The following is a 5,210-nucleotide window of genomic DNA, read 5'->3' as shown; positions in this document are numbered from 1 at the left end:
CTTTACAGTTCACCTTTACTTCTGATACGGTTTGGCTCTGTGGCCCCACTCAAATCTCATCTTGAATTGTAATCCCCACGTGCTGAGGGAGGGACCTGGTGGGAGGTGATTGGATTATGGGGGTGGTTTCCTACGTGTTGTTCTTGTGACAGTGAAGGAGTTCTCACAAGATCTGATGGTTTAAAGTGTTTTGCAATTCCTCCCTTGCACTCTCTTTCCTGCCTCCTTGTGAAGAAGGTGCTTGCTTTCCCTTCACCTTCCACCGTGGTTGTAAGTTTCCTGAGGGTCTCCCCAACCATGCAGAGCTGTGACTCATTTAAACCCGTTTTCTTCGTAAATTACCCAGTCTCAGATGTGTCTTTATAGCAGTGAGAACAGACTAATACACCTTCTCTCACTTTTTCTTCAAAATGATGGGCAGTGTTATTGATGCTGTTTCAACATGCGGACCCCCATGGAAGGAGCTAGCCTATGTGGGAGAAATGATATTTTGCTGGCATCCCACTATGCTTTCTACCTGAGGCAGCGTCCCTAAAACACTAGGACATCAGGAAAACCTAATGATGACTACTGTTTCATTTAGGGCCCTCTCAGCTGCAAGTACAAAAAAATAGAAACCAAATATTAGGTTTTTAGTGGAGAAGCCCAGCATCGGGCAGGACCACCATCTGCGCATCCTGTCTGGGATTCATACACGACAAAGATCTGATTTCTCTCCCGTTCTCCACTCAGCTTTCATGGCCTCCTGGAGCTGGTATCTTCTCAGCCCACAGGTGATGACAGAATGGAGATAGTGGTTCTAGTGTCAATGCTTCTGGATTCAAGTCCATGGGGAAGAGCCCTGACTCCCTCTCAGAAGGCTCAGCTCCAGTCTCCTGGGTTCCAGTAGAAGCCCAAGCCCCTCCAGGAACCCCTCACTGTTATTTTGAAGGCAGAATATGGCTTTGGCCAATTGAGGCCAACTCATAGAGCTAGATCAATCTCCCCAAACCACAAGGGTGCAGGGTGGGACCAGATATGTTATTAAGGGAAATTTGGGTACTCTTTTACACAGAGGGTGAACAGATGCTAAATGGCCCAACTATGCACACGTGTAGCCATCCACTGCAACAGTGCATAGTAGTTGGTTAATAAATCTGTTTTCATTTACCAATTGATTTACCAGCAAAATGAATAAAAACTAAGTAGGCTACCTGCAAGAAAAGGTAATAAAATATGTAAAAATGAATTAAACACTGTAATCTCCCTTATGTGGATTCAATGGCTTTGTCTGTGATTCCCTGAACCCACTCTCATTGGATCATTTAACCCTATTAGTATATACACCACAACCTCAGAAGGCAACTACAAGAGCCAGATGCCTGGATAGCCATACGGAAAAAATGTAAAATTCGATCCGTTTCTCACACCATATACCAATAATGATCCAAATGGATCATTAATCTAAATATAAAACAGTGAAATTATAAAAGTATTAGAAGAAAGGATGGGTATTCAATCCATGTTGTTCAAGGTTTAAAAACCAACAACGAGGACAGACCGTGTGTTTCCAAAATGGCGGCAGCGATGGATGTGGATACCCCGAGCGGCACCAACAGCGGCGCCGGCAAGAAGCGCTTTTAAGTGAAAAAGTGGAATGCAGTAGCCCTCTGGGCCTGGGATATTGTGGTTGATAACTGTGCCATCTGCAGGAACCACATTATGGATCTTTGCATAGAATGTCAAGCTAACCAGGCGTCTGCTACTTCAGAAGAATGTACCGTCGCATGGGGAGTCTGTAACCATGCTTTTCACTTCCACTGCATCTCTCGCTGGCTCAAAACACGACAGGTGTGTCCATTGGACAACAGAGAGTGGGAATTCCAAAAGTATGGGCACTAGGAAAAGACTTCTTCCATCAAGCTTAATTGTTTTGTTATTCATTTAATGACTTTCCCTGCTGTTACCTAATTACAGATTAGATGGAACCGTGTTTTTTCTGCTTTGTTTTTTCAGTTTGCTGTTTCTGTAGCCATATTGTATTCTGTGTCAAATAAAGTCCAGTTGGATTCTAAAAAAAAAAAAAAAAAAAAAAAAAAAAACCAACAACGAAAAGAAAGGATAGGTAAATTTCACTGTGAGAAAACATAAATAAATTTAATTACATATATATATGTAATATAGGCAAAGATACCATACACAAAGTAGAAAAAGAAAATAATGGAGAAAACAGTTGCAACCAATTTCATAGAGAATAGGTCATTGTCACAAATATTAAAGGACTTTTTTTTTTTTTTTTTTTTTTTTGAGACGGAGTCTCGCTGTGTCGCCCAGGCTGGAGTGCAGTGGCGCGATCTCGGCTCACTGCAAGCTCCGCCTCCCGGGTTCACGCCATTCTCCCGCCTCAGCCTCCGAGTAGCTGGGACTACAGGCGCCCGCCACCGCGCCCGGCTAGTTTTTTGTATTTTTAGTAGAGACGGGGTTTCACCATGTTAGCCAGGATGGTCTCGATCTCCTGACCTCGTGATCCACCCGCCTCAGCCTCCCAAAGTGCTAAGATTACAGGCTTGAGCCACCGCGCCCGGCCAGGACTTTTAAAAATAAAGAGGCCAAGCACAGTGGCTCACTCCTGTAATACCAGCACTTTGGAAGGTCGAGGCAGGCAGATCACTTGAGGTCAGGAGTTTGAGACGAGCCTGACCAACACAGGGAAACGCCGTCCCTACTAAAAATACAAAAATTAGCCAACGTGGTGGTGTGCACCTGTAATCCCAGCTACTCAGGAGGCTGAAGCAGGAGAATCGCTTGAACCCGGGAGGCGGAGGTTGCAGTGAGCTGAGATTGCACCACTGCACTCTAGCCTGGGTGACAGAGTGAGACTCCGTCTCAAAAGAAAAAGAAAAGAAAAGAACCAATAACCCTATAGAAAAAAATGGGCTAGCAAAATGAACAATTGCTCTCAATTTTATGAAAAAAATGTTCAATCTTGCTCATAATAGAAGAAACGAAAAATTGAAATTACACTAAGATGGCCAGGCACAGTGGCTCACACCTGTAATCCCAGACCTTGGGAGGCCAAGGCAGGCGGATCACGAGGTCAGGAACTCGAGACCAGCCTGACCAACATGGTGAAACCCCGTTTCTACTAAAACTACAAAAAAAAATCAGCCAGGCATGGTGGCAGGCGCCTGTAATCTCAGCTACTCAGGAGGCTGAGGCAGGAGAATGGCATGAACCTGGGAGGCGGAGGGTGCAGTGAGCTGAGATCCTGCCACTGCACTCCAGCCTGGGTGACAGTGCAAGACGTGAGACTCTATCTCAAAAAAAAAAAAACAAGTACACTAAGATAACTTTTAGATTGTCAAAAATCCAAAAGTTTGACAATATACTCTTTTGGCTACAGGGAGATTAGCCCTTTCGTATGTTGCTGGAGGAAATACAAAATGGTATAACCATTAAAGGAATTTGGCAATGTGTAGCAAAATTATATATGCATTTAACCATTGATTCAGAATTTATCTGGGCATTTATCACACAGATACTGTATATTAAAAAACAGAAAAACATAGGCACAGGTTTGTAATAGCAAAAGACAGGAAATAACCCAAATATCCATTGGTAAGGAACTGTTAAATCAACTAAGCAGTAGAATACCACGCAACTGAATAAAGAAATAGAGAAATGAGGGCTGTCTTCATTCCTAGGTGAAAAGAGCAAGATGGAGAAAAATGTGTGCAAAATCTTTCCATTTATCCACAAAAAGAGGGGTAAAAAAAATATAGATACTGGCCAGGTGTGGTGGCTTACGCCTGTAATCCTAGCACTTTGGGAGGCTGAGGTGGGCAGATCACGAGGTCAGGAGATCGAGACCATCCTGGCTAACAAGGTGAAACCCTGTCTCTACTAAAAATACAAAAAATTAGCCCGGCGTGGTGGCGGGCACCTATAGCCCCGGCTACTCGGGAGGCTGAGGCAGGAGAATGGCGTCAACTTGGGAGGTGGAGCTTGCAGTGAGCCGAGGTCGCGCCACTGCACTCCAGCTTGGGCAACAGAGCGAGACTCTCACAAAAAAAAGATACAGATATCTTACATTTCATAAAACAGATAATAAAATAATAAACCATAAACTAAATTGAAGGAGATGGAGGAACTAAAGTAGAAGAGATACCAAGATAGAAGCTACTATTTTAATAAATGCATTAATACTTTATTTTGTAGATTTCACTCTGGAATCATTAAATATCTTATAAGTTTTTGTTAAGAAATAAGCTTGGGGCCAAGTGCAGGGGCTCACACTTGTAATCCCAGCACTTTGGGAGGCCAGGGTGGGAAGATTGAGCCCAGGAGTTCAAGACAAACCTGAGCAACATACTGAGACCCCATCTCTACAAAAATTTTAAAAATTAGCCAGGTGCGGTGGTACTCACCTGTGGTACCAGCTACACAGGAGGCTGAGGTAGGAGGATCGCTTGAGCCCAGGAGCTCGAGGCTGCAGTTAGTCCTGTTCATGCCATTCTACTGCAGCCTGAGCAATAGAGCAAGACTTTGTCTAAAAAAAAAAATTAAAAATAAAATAAAATAAAATAAAAAGGCTGGGCATGGTGGCTCATGCCTGTAATCCCAGCACTTTGGGAGGCCGAGGCGGGCGGATCACGAAGTCAGGAGATCGAGACCATCCTGGCTAACACGGTGAAACCCCGTCTCTACTAAAAATACAAAAAAAATTAGCCGGGCGTGGTGGCAGGCGCCTGTAGTCCCAGCTACTCAGGAGGCTGAGGCAAGAGAATGGCGTGAACCTGGGAGGCGGAGCTTGCAGTGAGCTGAGATCCGGCCACTGCACTCCAGCCTGGGTGACAGAGCGAGACTCCATCTCAAAAAAAAAAAATAAATAAAATGAAAATAAAATAATATAAAATATAAAATAAAATAAAATAAAAAGCAAGCTCTGAAATTAAAAATAAAATAAAACAAACTTAACTGTAATTTTCTTGGTGACTAGAGAAGCAGTACTCCAAGTGACTTGAAAGTACAAAATTCAACTCTACATCCCCAGTGCAGTCTATCTCAAAGAAGAGAAGACATGGGGAAACTTTTAAGTGTTTTCAATGATCAGATCATTGAAGATAATGCTGGTATTGTCATTCTGGAACTGCTGAGTATGTACTGTGGGATAAAGCAAATGCCTATATATGTTCTATCATCCTTAGTGTACTTAAGGTTGAAATTCTTGA

The 5,210-nt window shown here is 43.3% G+C and overlaps 1 pseudogene across 1 annotated transcript; it reads left to right on the top strand.

The window, feature by feature from the left end:
* The first annotated feature begins 1,542 nt into the window (after nucleotides 1–1,542).
* On the top strand, nucleotides 1,543–2,052 carry LOC112634819 (annotated as a pseudogene). The gene has a single exon (XR_003121828.1). The product of XR_003121828.1 is annotated as an E3 ubiquitin-protein ligase RBX1 pseudogene (transcript).
* The last annotated feature ends 3,158 nt before the right edge of the window (nucleotides 2,053–5,210 follow it).

The sequence above is a fragment of the Theropithecus gelada genome, chromosome 11 (genome assembly GCF_003255815.1).
Source record: "Theropithecus gelada isolate Dixy chromosome 11, Tgel_1.0, whole genome shotgun sequence".
In the NCBI taxonomy this organism is placed as follows: domain Eukaryota; kingdom Metazoa; phylum Chordata; class Mammalia; order Primates; family Cercopithecidae; genus Theropithecus; species Theropithecus gelada.
Note: the sequence above shows the minus strand (reverse complement) of the source record. Positions and strands in the feature narration are given on the sequence as shown.